This window comes from the organism of the source record quoted next, unplaced genomic scaffold (genome assembly GCF_019419815.1).
Source record: "Pyrus x bretschneideri cultivar Hongxiangsu unplaced genomic scaffold, Pyrus_bretschneideri_v1 Contig10, whole genome shotgun sequence".
Lineage (NCBI taxonomy): Eukaryota > Viridiplantae > Streptophyta > Magnoliopsida > Rosales > Rosaceae > Pyrus > Pyrus x bretschneideri.
In genome coordinates this window covers 7,744,887-7,758,923 of record NW_025999391.1, presented here as the reverse complement: position 1 = coordinate 7,758,923, position 14,037 = coordinate 7,744,887, and the positions used below count along the sequence as shown (strand labels likewise).

The window sequence follows — 14,037 nt, the reverse complement described above, 5'->3', positions numbered from 1 at the left end:
TTTCAATTCATAGTCTTGTATATTTGAATGAAGGGAGTCTAGATCCCTTAAGTCATTTGTTTGGTTCTTGATTGGTTTTAAATGAAAGCGTATCCATCAAAGTGACCAGATCCAGACTCAAATGAGACTCTTAAAGTAGGAAAACAGATGGATATGACTTGAATACATGTTGGAGAATACATTAAGCAGTAGATTTATTAATTTGTAAAACAAACAAAGAGCTTTGAGCAAGATTTCACATAGAGCTTTGAGCAAGATTTCACCTTGTCAGGCAAGATTAAACTTCTTGCAATCACTTCTCTTTTGAGTTTACAGAGTTTATATGCTAAAAAGGGATGCATGGCAAACAAGTTTACACAAGGGAATCGATACTACGGCACTAGGGGTGATAGCAGAGCTTCTAAATTAGACAGAAAATGGCTTTTGTAGGGAATGATCTTGAAAACGACTGAGATCTGGGCTAATTACAACTTTTAGATGCAAATCTAGCTTGAGAGTAGAGTTTGTTTGTTTGTTTGTTTGGTTTAGTGCCCTTCTCTCTAGGGCCTCTTCATCCTTTTATAGGCAGATTAGCCCAACTGTAGTGACTTTTCTCTTGCCCGAAAGCACTTGGAGGGTAGTGAGTCTTCAACTTTTTACTTGTATTGCCACTGAAAAGTGCTTTTTGGCTGATTGTGAGTTAGTCCCCATCACTTGACTTTTAAATCATAGGCACATGGCCTATGCATTAGTGGGAAGGCGCCAATTTGTCTCTGGGCTTAATGCTGGACTTCGGGCAGGTTTTCTTTCAATTGGCATCTTTGGGATTTCAAACACTTGCAACCCAATGTTCAAATATTAACCCAAACTGGAGGTTTCTGCATTGAAAGTTCCTCCTCCCCCATGTATCACAACTACCTGGACTTGGATCCTCTCCTGAGCTAATGGAGAGGATCCTCCTCATCAATCATCCTTGGCCGTTGGATTTTTATCCAACGACTACAAACAAGGGGGTCCCTTTAAAGTTATAATGATTGTAGCCGTTGAATAAAAATTCAACGGCCAAAGATGATTGATGAGGAAGATCCTCTCCATTAGCTAAGGAGAGGATCCAAATCCCAACTACCTCAACTCCTTAGTCTCCAAAGCCAATGTTGTCGCAGTCTCTGTTAATTACCGGCTTGCCCCCGAGTACCCTCTGCCTGCTGCCTACGATGATTGGTAGGCTGCTGTCAAATGGGTTGCTTCCCATTTCTATGGAAACGGCTCAGAAGATTAGTTAAACCTCCTTGCGGATTTTCATCCTGTTTTCTTTGCCGACGACAGTTCTTGGGCTAATATAGCTCACCATATGGGATTGAGAGTAGGCTCTAAAGGCTTGGTTGGTGGTGCTAAGCTGATTGGGGTTGTTTTGATCCATCTATATTTTTGCGGGACATAGCCAGTTGGGGCGGAGGTGCTATCCACTCCTGCACGTATAAGAGAATAAGTTGTTGCCTTGTGGCGATTTACTTACCCGTTGAGTAGTGGATCCGACGACCCGTTTTTCAACCCTGGTAAAAATCCGAAGTTGGGGGAAATGGGGTTTGAGAAATTGCTGGTTTTTGTTGCAGAGAAAGATGGGTTGAGAGATAGGGGGTGGTATTATGGTGAGATACTGAGAAAGAGTAGGCGGAGTGGGGTTGTGGAGGTGGTGGAAGCAAAAGGGGAGGAGCATGTTTTCCATTTGTTTAAGCCAAGTTCTGAGAATGCTGTGGCCATGGAGAAAAAGATTGCATCTTTCTTGAATTAGAAAAATGTACTAGGTAATCTGACCATTGCCTGTATAGCAGGTTGGTATGGTTTACTTTCCATTGGTGCAAGAACTTTTACTTTTTTTCCTATGTTTTACTAGGTTTATTTATGTTTCGTGGATTATAAATTGTGATATTAAAATATGAACAATTTTTCTTTTCTGCAAAATCAACAATGCAAATCCATTGTATGCCTAGTTTTTGGAAGCTTAGTTGTGTTATTAGTATTCTTAGGGAGGGTAGGTCTGTTTACAAAAGAAAATTCACCTACTAGTGTTTCGGCCTAAAATACAAGTTTCGGTCAAGAGCAAGTAAAGTGCAATGGAAGGCCTGGTATATATCCCAGCATCGGTTTGGTAAGTTCTAAAGAAACTGAGAGGAAAATATCTTTCTGAAATATTACTCTTTCATTACTTTATTGAAATAATTACATGAGATGGTATTTATAGGCATAACAACCATAACAACTCTAACTAACATGTACACACAGCACATTACAATTAGGTAATTAAAAACAGAATATATGTCATGATTTGGCATCCTCATCTTTACACCCCCTCAAGCTGAGCTTGGAAGAAGTTGGAGTTCCAAGAGAGAGCTTGGATTGAAGAAGAAGGAACCGGTTCTTGGGCAAAGACTTAGTGTGAATATCGGCAATTTGGTCCTCAGTACACATATACTTAACTTGCAGCAGATTAGCAAGAACTAACTCCCTAATGTAATGATAATCTATCTCAACATGCTTTGTGCGAGCATGAAAGACAGGATTGGAAGCAAGAGAAATGGCAGAGATGTTATCACACCAGATTGTAGGTTTGGAAGATAATGGAAAACCAAAATCATGAAACACCTTACAGATCCATGTAAGTTCAGCTGCAGTATGTGCCAGAGATTGATATTCAGCTTCAGTGGAGGATCGAGCCACTGTAGGCTGCTTCTTTGCATTCCAACTGATTAAGTTGGTGCCCAGATAGACACAAAAGCCGCTGGTTGAACGACGATCAAATAAACAACCAGCCCAATCGGCATTAGAAAAAGCAGAAAGATGAAGAGAACTTTTCTGAAACCATAAACCATGATCAGAGGTGCCTTTGAGGAATCGGAGAATCCTTTTAGCAGCTTGCAGATGAAAATCAGTGGGATTATGCATGAACTGGCAGACTTGATTGACAGCAAAAGAGATATCAGGCCGAGTCCAAGTCAAATACTGTAAGGCACCAACCAGAGATCGATACTCAGTAGGATTGGAGAGAGGAATGCCACTGTGATCCAGTTTAGTAGTGCCAAGAGGAGTGCAACAGGGCTTGGCACCGTCCATTTTGGTTTTCTGAAGCAAATCTAGAAGATATTTGCTTTGATGGAGAAATAATCCCTTTGAGGAGCGTTGAACTTCCAAACCCAAAAAAAAATGAAGGGGACCTAAGTCCTTGACAGGAAACAGAGAACCAAGTTTCTGAATAACCTGCTGGCACCCTGCCGGATCAGGACCACTGATCAAAATGTCATCCACATAAACCAATACGATAACTAGAACAGGATCTTTGATAACAAAGAGAGATGCATCAGAGCAGGATTGAGTGAAACCAAAGGACTCGAGAGCTTGAAAGAGCTTATCAAACCATGCCCGAGGAGCCTGTTTGAGGCCATATAGGGATTTGTGGAGTTTACACACATGATTTGGCAGATGAGAATCAGTAAAACCAGGAGGTTGTTGCATAAACACCTCTTCTTGTAAGTCACCATGAAGAAATGCATTACTGATGTCAATCTGATTGAGAAACCAATTGTACTGAACAGCAACAGTTAACAGAATTCGAATAGTGACTGGCTTAGCGACAGGGCTAAAGGTTTCTTGATAGTCCAGACCTTGTTGTTGGTGAAAACCCTTGGCAACCAATATGGCCTTGTAGCGTTCAACAGAACCATCAGGCCGTTTCTTAATGCGAAACACCCATTTGCAACCAACCACGTTTTGAGAAGGGGAAGAAGGAACTAAGGACCAAGTGCCAGTTGCTTGAAGAGCATTAAACTCATTTTGCATAGCTAATCGCCAGTCACTGTGCTTGGAAGCTTGATTATAGGTAGTGGGAATATAATCAAGAGTGGAAGGTAAAGGGTGTTTAGTAGCAGAATAAGCTTTAGGGCGAAAAATACCATTCTTAGATCTAGTAACCATGGGATGATGGTTAGGAACAGCTACAGAAGAGGAAGAATCAATAGGAGGAGCAGGAGATGGAGAAGGGGAGGGGGAGGAAATATGGGAAATAACAGGGGGAGGAGGTGAAGGAGCAGGAGAAGGCAAAGAGAAGGAAAAAGGGAAGTGAAGATCAATGACAGGAGGAGCATGAGCAGGGGATGGGAAGCACTGTGAAATAGAAGTGTGTGGAAAAGGAAAGACTTTCTCATTAAACAATACATGTCGGGATATGTAAACCCGGTTTGTGAGAGGATCCAAGCACCGGTAGCCCTTGTGTTGTAGACTGTAGCCAAGGAAAACACAGTCTTTACTTTTACCATCCAACTTAGAAGATACATAGGGCTTTAACCAAGGATAGCAACTGCAGCCGAAGATCTTAAGGCGAGTATAATCTGGTGTAGTATGAAACAACAATTCCCACGGAGAAGAAAGAAGACCAGATATAGGCAAACGATTGATCAAATAGAGAGCAGTAGAGATAGCCTCAACCCAATATTGTTGAGGAACATGAGATGCAACTAAAAGAGTGCGAGCTGTCTCTACAAGATACCGGTGTTTCCGTTCGACACAACCATTTTGCTCAGGAGTATGTGGGCAACTAAGTTGGTGAGAAATGCCATGTAATTGAAGAAATGCTTGCAAAGAAGAATTGACAAATTCACCCCCTGAATCTGAACGAATAGCCTTGATTTTATTTCCAACAGAATTTTCTACATATGATTTGAAGGCAACAAATGTAGAATACACTGCAGATTTTGCTTTTAATGGAAAAAACCAGCTATACTTAGTATGATCATCTACTATCAACAGATAATATCGAAAACCACTAACTGAAGAGACTGGAGCAGGGCCCCAAACATCACAGTGAAGTAAGGCCAAGCTGTGAGATGCAGAGGAACTTGCAGCTTTGAAGGAAAGCTTATGGTGTTTAGCTATAGCACAATCTGAGCAGAAAAATTCAACGGAAGAAGTACCATGGACAACCAGTTTATTCCGAGCTAGAACCCTGCGAAAAATAGGAGAAGAAGGATGGCCCAACCGACTGTGCCATATCTTGACTGGAGCTTTAATACTAACGAAAGCTGAGGCAGAGAGTGAAGGAGAAACAGTACCAGAGAAAGAACGAGTAGAGGACTGCAGAGGATAGAAACCGTCTTCAACTGAACCCCGCAAAAGCGTCTTCCCCGTAGAACGATCCTTAACAACGGATCCATTAGAATCAAGAGTTAATGAGCAATAATTTTCTCGGAGAAATTGAAAGGCAGACAACAAATTGTGCTTCATGTGAGGTACATGAAGAACATTGTTCAGTTTAAAGGAAGTAGCAGGTGTACAGAATGTAGAGGAACCAACATGAGAGATGGACAAACCTTTACCATCACCTATGTATACTTTTTCTTCACCAGTGTAGGGAGTAGGAGAGTGAATATTGGAGATGTCATTGGTGATGTGCGAGGTAGCTCCAGAATCAATCAACCAGGTAGGAGGAGACTTAGCACTGTAACGAGCACACATCGCTTGGAGCTTGGAAGGAGGAATTCGACCAGAAATCTCCAGATTCATACGGTCATAGCAATCAATGGCTTCATGACTGGAATTGCCACAGATTTGACAAGGGGCTCGAGGACCAGAAGAAGAGCCTCGAGAGGGAGCAACAGTATTTGGGCGATTGAAGTTACTGGTGAAATTGTTGCCACGATAATGACCTCGATTACCACGATTATTGGAGAAGCGATTGGGCTTTCCACGATTCGAATTATACCGAAAGGAGTGCTGCAGTGGTTGATTCTGAAGAACATACGCCTGAGGAGGTGTGGGAAGTAGTGGTGGTTGAGTGTTGACCGATAAGGCATGAAACGGTTCAGTAAGATTGAATGAGGCAGCTTTCTTGCGACGAAGCATAGAGAGTTCTTTGGTGAGTAACAAGCCGTGCAATTCATCCAAAGATGTGGAGGATAAGCGAAGCATGATGGAATCGGTGAAGGACTCAAAATCATCAGGAAGACCAGCAAGAGTGGCTGCAATGAGATCGCGATCAGAGATTGGGGCTCCAGCAGCAGTGAGAGAATCTGAGATCTCTTTGAGCTCTTGCAAGTAATCAGACATGGATTGAGATCCTTTTTGAATGCCTTGAAGACGCGATCGAAGCTGATGAACATGCGCATCAGAAATACCCCCAAATCGTTGCTCAAGTTTGAGCCAGAGATCACGAGATGACGAAACATCGACGGTGAACGGAATCACTTCCTCAGATAATGTAGAATTGAACCAGATCAGGAGGTTTTGATCTTTCTCATACCAAGCTTCAAACACCGGATTCAGAGTGCGATCAGGCATAAGTGGTGACAGACAAGGGTCGGTACCATCAACGATACCAAGAAGACGATAGCGCCGAAGAATTGGAGCAAAAAGAGCACACCATGGAAGGTAATTGGATCGCTTGAGCTTGATTGGCACCATGCTACCAATATTTTGGATTGTGAGAGAGGTATAAGAAGAGGAATTAGGGTTTGAAGAGGGATTTGGAAGGGGAACCGACTCAGATGGAGAAGCGGTCACAGACGGAGATGCCATGGAAATCAAGAAAACAGATCAAGGATCGAAGATCAGAAGACAAAAGTAGCAAGGAAGGCGATCGAATCGGGTAGAGATCAGAGAAGGAGAGCGGAAGAGAAGAGGATCGAGAAAAGCCGTGAGGCGATTGGCGATGCAACCATAAAGAAACTGAGAGGAAAATATCTTTCTGAAATATTACTCTTTCATTACTTTACTGAAATAATTACATGAGATGGTATTTATAGGCATAACAACCATAACAACTCTAACTAACATGTACACACAGCACATTACAATTAGGTAATTAAAAACATAATATATGTCATGATTTGGCATCCTCATCTTTAAGTTCACGGTGTTCTAGTCCAGGACAACGATAGCCTAGCCAAGTGCTTATGATTGAAGGACGGTTGAGAGATTACATTTGAGCAAGGTTTGGGTGAGTCCTACATCGAATTAAAGAGTTAAGGATTGGGAATCGATTCTGATAAGTTTGGGGCTGTGATCCAAATTCATGGTTATCAAATAAGAAGAAATTAAGTTCAGAAAAGACTAGGTTCAGAGTCCTGGCTCGAATGGAAAATCTGAGACTAGATGTGTGTTAAGTTTCAACTAAGGAAGAATAGGTTGGTACTCAGGGGAAATGCCGAGGAGGCTAAGTCCTATAAAAACTATGCCTCGGCAAACCACATTGCCTATAAAGTAGAAGAGGCTTCACAACCGTGTCAACCAGCACCACCTTAAGTTTGGTTGTGAAGACCTAGAATTTAAAGTTATTATTTTTAATATCAAAAAGGAAATAGTTTCAGCCCATTTTGTTTTACACTTCGCCCAACCTTTTACATAGGGCATATTGTCTTATCCTTTCCTAATAATCTTTTTTCCAGTACTCTATTTTGCTGACTAATGTAGGCTATGTAGCTAGGAGGTGGAGGGTTTTTAGAAAACGGTGGGAACCTTAAGCAGGAGGTGGAGGAGCTATGGGTTTGGTGGAGAGTATATGGCTGCAGGTGGCTGTCCATGGTGGTTTTAGATTACTCTTTAAGCAGTCTATATAGCTGAGTAATCTAAGCTATGAAGCAGGTGGTGGAAGGTCTAGGCTTAGGTTCCAATCATGATCATTTTCTCTATAAATAGTTGCACTTCGAATAGCAAATTTCAGAGCAAGTATTCGTTCAGTTTATAGAGAGAATTTGAGTGAGAACCCTGAAGAAGAAAGAAAGAGGTTTAAGTTTGCAGAGGAAGGCTTAAGAGTAAGATCTTTCTAACTTTTGGGTGTCTTGAGTAATTATTTCCAATTTGATTTACCATGTTTATATTCTCTATCTTGATCTGAAAACAAACCCTTTTAGTACCTATTTCATGTTTTTACCATCTTGTTAGAAGCTCTGGCCAAAATCAAAAGAATTTAAGCTTCAAAGTGTGCATAATTTTTTTGGTGCAGATTTCAGAACTTTTAGTTTCGTGGTCCATTCTCTCGTCCATGTTTTCTTTCACTACAAAGCTTCTTTTCAAATTATTGTCCAGTAGAATTAAAGAGGGAATCATAAGCTTTAAATCGAGTATTTACCCGTAGACTTTCATTGAGATGTGACGGGTCAAAACCATGTTCAGAAAGGTGTCTTTGAACCCGTGTGAAACACTGGTGCAGTTTTTCTTTTTCTGCACATACTTGATGTTTTAACTCATGACTTCTGTCCATGACCAACGTATAAGGAGAGGTCGAATTCCAAACTTATCTCTCGACTTCGGAGCTCGGTTTTTAACAAACTTTACATCGTTGGAAACATGCTTCTTGAAGCTTTCAAACGAGTATAAATTCATAAATTTTCATCGAGATTTGATTAGGAAAAAAGCTGCTCGTTTTGTGTCCACAAAACTAGAACAAACTTTAGTTTCCTGCAGTTTCTTTTTGTTAGGGAAACTGAACAGTGATTTTATCTTAAAACTAAATTGATGAAATTGGGGTTCCACCTTTAAGCCAATTGGTAATATGGGAAGTAGCCTAAGACCATATAAGCTCATAGCAAACATTTTCCCTCACCGATGTGGGACAACTTGTCTCTCAAGTTTCAACTTTCAACACGCCCCCGCACGTATGGCCGATTTTCAAACCTACACGTGAACAACAACTGGATGACGCGTGTGGCCCTTTGGCTTTCATACGAGAAACAACCTGCTCTAATAGCATGATGAATTTGAGGTTCCACCGTTAAACCAATTGGCAATATAGGAAGTAACCCGAGATCATATAAGCCCATAGCAAATTTTGTCCATCACCGATGTGGGACAACTTGTCTCTCACATTTCAACTCTCAACATAAATGTTTGGTTTGTTTGTCATGTCCGTTTACTCTGACGTTCGGCCTTAGCTTGGCTGGAGTCAAGGTAGGGGATTTAGAGATTAATAATTGAGTAAAACGATATAAGTTAATTATTTACTTGTATTGATAACTTCGTATACTTATGTTTCTATTATTGATTGAGTAATTTGCTTATACTATATTATTGAATTATGAATTGATATCCTTGATGGATATCATTGTGATGGTGTTTATGAAGTTAATTATTTAACTCTTGGTGTTGGCATAGGATGTTTCTATTATGGATAAATATTGCATTTCGTTACATATTGGAGTGAACGAGTTTGTGATTATATGAATATCATTGTGACGGTGTTATGAAGTTAATTATTTAACATTTCAACACTTAATTATTTAACATCTTATGTTAGATATATCTAACAAATATCATTGTGATGATTTTTATGAAGTTAATTATTTAATACTTCAACATTTAATTATTTAACACCGTCTGTTAGATATATCTAACATATTCTTCCATAGATACATTATCACTACAAAGATGGTGAAAATGAGACTACTTGAGTACATTTACAATCATTTCAAGGCAATTTATTGGATGGTTATACCAAGTTAGGAAACATTAGCCTTTGGCTTTTCTTTGTCAAGTTTTGGATAGCGTTTGCAATTATATCGGTAAACAATTACATAATGAATATAAATTGATTAATTTTAAGCCATTTGATCTAGGTTTAAATAAAATAGCATTGCCCACTATTTTGGCAAATTCCATATCCCTCAATTGGAATTTGAGAGTTTTGGAGGAAACTCTTAGAAGGGTATGGGGGTTAATAATATAGCATTGCCCACTATTTTGGCAAATTTCGTATCCCTCACTTGGAGTTTGAGAGTTTTGGAGGAAACTCTTAATAGGGTATGGGAGGCTCACCATTACTAAGCTCGTCTCAGAATAATATCTTATTTGCTATCATTAATAATAAGGAGAGAGTAACTCTTGCTCATTTCATCTCTTCGAAGTATCCATCTTATTTGGCCTCTAAAGAATATATGCCTCAAAATAATATCATATTGGCCATACCGGTTGCCTACCTTCACAACATCAAATGTATAATAGTAGACTCCTTCAGATAAGTGTGATACCGTGTGTTCCCCATCATTGGGTGAAGCACCATGCACCATCCAACCTTCGTAAGAGGGCTACCGATGGTGGAAGGCAACCAAAGAGTGTTCAAAACATTCTCATGTTTATCAACTTACTATTAGTTTGGTTGAGGGTTTTTGGTCTCACCACATATAAGCTTGCATTTTAATCACATTAAAACAATTTGGTCATATCATAACTATTGGACAATGTGATTGATTTAGTGGCATATGATACCCCCCTTATTTATGTAAAATGAATTTTGAAGTGCAAGTATATAGTACTACTAACGAAAGCTTTGCATTCTATGATGGACTTATATAGTTGCCTTAGGGCCACGTATATGGTTGCCTTAGGGCCTTAAATGATTCTGAACATTCGATTTGATCAAGCATGATCCTAGTGTTGGATTTCAGTCCAGAGAGATTGATTGATTTTAATTACTTTTTTAATCAAATAAAACCATGTGTCTCCCTATTTGGTGTTGAATCCAACTACTCCAATTTGCATACATATCAAATAAAACATCAAATGAGTATATAAAGTAAAGGAGAGCTTATGCCCTTTTACAACATACTTGATCTAATCAAATTACAACCAAAACCAAAACCAAAACTATACATTTCTATGGTTCAAACAATTTTGATTGACGGCCAACTACAAAGCTCAATCATCGTTGTTTAGGTTCATCAAGGATGCTCTCCTAAGGACTACTTTTTGATGTCTCGTGAGGGACTAATTTATCGTAGCTGCTAGATTAATCAATCGGTTGAGATTCTTAGTAACTTATTTTAACACATTACACTCGATTAAAAACAAAAAGAACTTCGTGCATTGTTTGACGGCAAAGCTCTATTCTTTCTCCTACCCCACCTTTTCACACGCCCTACTAAAACACTGGATAGGTCATCTTCAATGGAGGAAAACAAGATGATAGTTTTCTAGTGGATCGGGAAAACTTGTTTTACATGGAGGGGTTTTTCAAAACTTAGTTTTCTAGATGATTTGAAGCCCTAAAACTTAAAAGTATAAAACCCAGATATTGACCTGAAACTTTCATTAGATCACTCCAAGATGTTCAAGGATTCAATCACTCCAAGAATCCAATCTGATTTTGGACAAATATTAATCAAATAAAAAAAATGATTTTCACTTTCCAGTCCCCGATTTGTGCGCTGCAACAAAGAAATGGCTCAACACCCATTTAATTACTCAAGCCAATTAGGGTTTCCAACGCTCCACCCCCACCAAATGTTCTGGCTATGGAAGTGAGACGAAAGTAACTGATGCGACAAGAGTTTCATTGGAATGCTTGGTTTTGCGGTTTTTTTCTTAATCATGTGTAATGCATTTGATTAAGTCATAAAATAATTTTATCCGTTAGATTGATCTGACTGTTAGGATAAGTTAGTCTTTCACACGTCCTCAAAATGAGGATCTTAGGAAAGCAATGATGTTGGGTTCATAATCACCCCTTCATTAATTAACTAATCACATTAATCTAGGGCTGGACACCGGCCAGGTCGGGCCAGACCTAAATTTGAAGAAACTGGACGCTACCCATTTTAAAATGTAACGGGACGGGCTTGGTCGGGTAGAGGAATTTTGAGTTTGGAAACGGGACCCAATCCGCCTTGTTTCAATCATGCCGATTTGGGATGGGTCCACGGGTCCAATTACTTTTTTTATTTAGTTTGGGCATACTGCACTGTCGGTGTCTTTTGTTCTTTCTCCTCTTCACTTCATCACCATTTCCAGACAGCAGCATCACCTGGGCAATTGCCACCGTCGATGTCTTCAACTTCAATCGTCTCTCTGTGCAGCATCTAGGTCTTCTAAGAAACCCATCATGAAAAAGTTCTGTAACAAATTCAACAAAAACCAGTAAATTACTTGATTTCTAATGCATGGTTAATGAACTATTTAGGAAAGAAAAAATACATCGAAAACGTGGGCCGCAACAAACAAAGGGTAAACTGCTACGAAAAAAGGCAAGACGCTTTTGCAAAACAAATCTCGTGGTGGAAGCAACAAGCTTGAGTGTTGTGTTATGTACAATCACAGAAATCCTCTCCTATGGTTGATCTGGCATTGTCAGCTTCAAGTCAAAGTCTAGCAAAACCCACCTCAAAAAATCACCCCAAATCAAAACCCGTACCACAAAATTTTCCCAAACCCCTCAAAAACCCAGAAAAACCCAAATTAAATTCCCATATAAAACCATCAGGAACCCAAATCAAAACCAATTTGGGTTTTTTGAAAATTGGAAGCAAAATCGCAGCAGGGGGCTCACCAACCTCAAGGTCTTGGCGTCGATACAATCCAATACCAGAGCTTTCTAATGGGAGGGAAAAAAAATTACCATAAGCAAAATCTAAGAACCCAATCAATTGCTGCACATGGATGCCAGATCAAGTCCATGGAGGTCATGATTGCCCCTTCTGGTACAAACCCATGCTGACCTTGGGATCCAACTTGTCCATGCAGACGCATCCTGTGCCTAGGAGATTGCCGACATTGTTGTGGCACTTTTCTCTACCGAATGCACATGCTCTCATTCCACGCACTCTCTGCTTCGGGATGGGTCGGCTCCAGCCGTTGTGCTGTGGGATGAGACAATATCGACGCTTGGTTTTAGGGATTAGATCTGCGCCGACTCGATCTCTGCCTAGAAGGAGACCCAAAATCCTGCAAAGACAAAGCAAAAGAGGAAGGAGACGATGGTGGTGATGGTGGTAGCAACTCGCAAGTCGCCAGAAAGAGGGAGACGAAGATGGAGTTGAGTCGAGGGCTCGAGTCGGTGAATTGGTGATGATGTGCAAAGGCTTGAATCGATGAAAGAGAGATGACAAAGTAGAGTGAGTTTGAAATCCAATGGTGGAGTTAAATCCAATCTAATCTAACGCTAGCTACGATCCGGATCAGGGCCTCGCTACCACAATTTCTGGCATCCGCCTCGCCCTATCATTTTCTTCGTCCCGTCCCGTTCCGTCTCGTTCTTTGTACATAAATTTTGTACCCGTCTCGAATCGCTCAGACCTGTCCCGATCCGCAGATCCAAGACCCGTTTGCCCCACCCTACATTAATCAGTTAAACTACAATGCAACAAATCAATTGGGTTTTGGACTCAGATTTAATCTTCAATAGAACTAAGTATGAGAATCAAATTCTCATCAAAGGATAAACAATTTGTCCTTTATAATATAATATGTTTGGATGGATAATTTCGAAATTTTCATAGAATTCTAAATGAGGGAAATTACAATTACAATAATTAAAATCCCATTAATTGAAATTTCATTGTTGGATGTTGGATAAGTAGAAATTACAAAATAACAAGAATTACAAATTTCATTTTTTGGACACTCGCTAGAATTTATATTCTATAGAAAATACAAATTTAAAAAAATGCTCAACTGACCGTAATATCTATTTCTACAACATTGCAAACTTAAATGCCCAAATACAGATTAGTGCAATCCTCAACGAGTATATCAGTGATAAAGTCATCAAACCAAAAATTGGGGCTGCCAATGCTTAGCACATAGAAGAACACAGCAAATTTCCAACAATTAACTTCTCAAAGCAATACTTTATGAAAATTAAGTCTGCGATAATACGATAGAGTTGATTGAAGTAGGAAGATTCCAGTAAAGCACACTTGCAAATGTTAACGAACATTCATCACATGCAAGACTTTTATTCTAACTAATGTCTTACGAAGTTACATTAAAATGAGAAATATAATGACAGACGGTCCTATGCGCCTTGTGAAGTAAGCAACAATACCATATTATATTTCTTCTCAATTGGGAGTGTCTTCAACATGAGAAATTGTCTGTCATTTTTTATCAACCAAGCACATGCTTTGATTTGTTCTTCTTCATTGAGATCTGGTATTGCATTTACTTCATCATATACCTCTGTTGGATCAATTTTGTGTCTGCACAAATACAGTCTTGAAAGGATGAAGCCATCTTGGCAAGTGAATCTGCAATCACATCTTTAGGAGTGGTTGGTTTACTCTTTGTAAAACTTGCTGGCTT

General features: G+C 39.7%; 1 pseudogene; it reads left to right on the top strand.

Moving 5' to 3' along the window:
* The first annotated feature begins 715 nt into the window (after positions 1-715).
* On the top strand, positions 716-1,930 carry LOC125480531 (annotated as a pseudogene).
* The last annotated feature ends 12,107 nt before the right edge of the window (positions 1,931-14,037 follow it).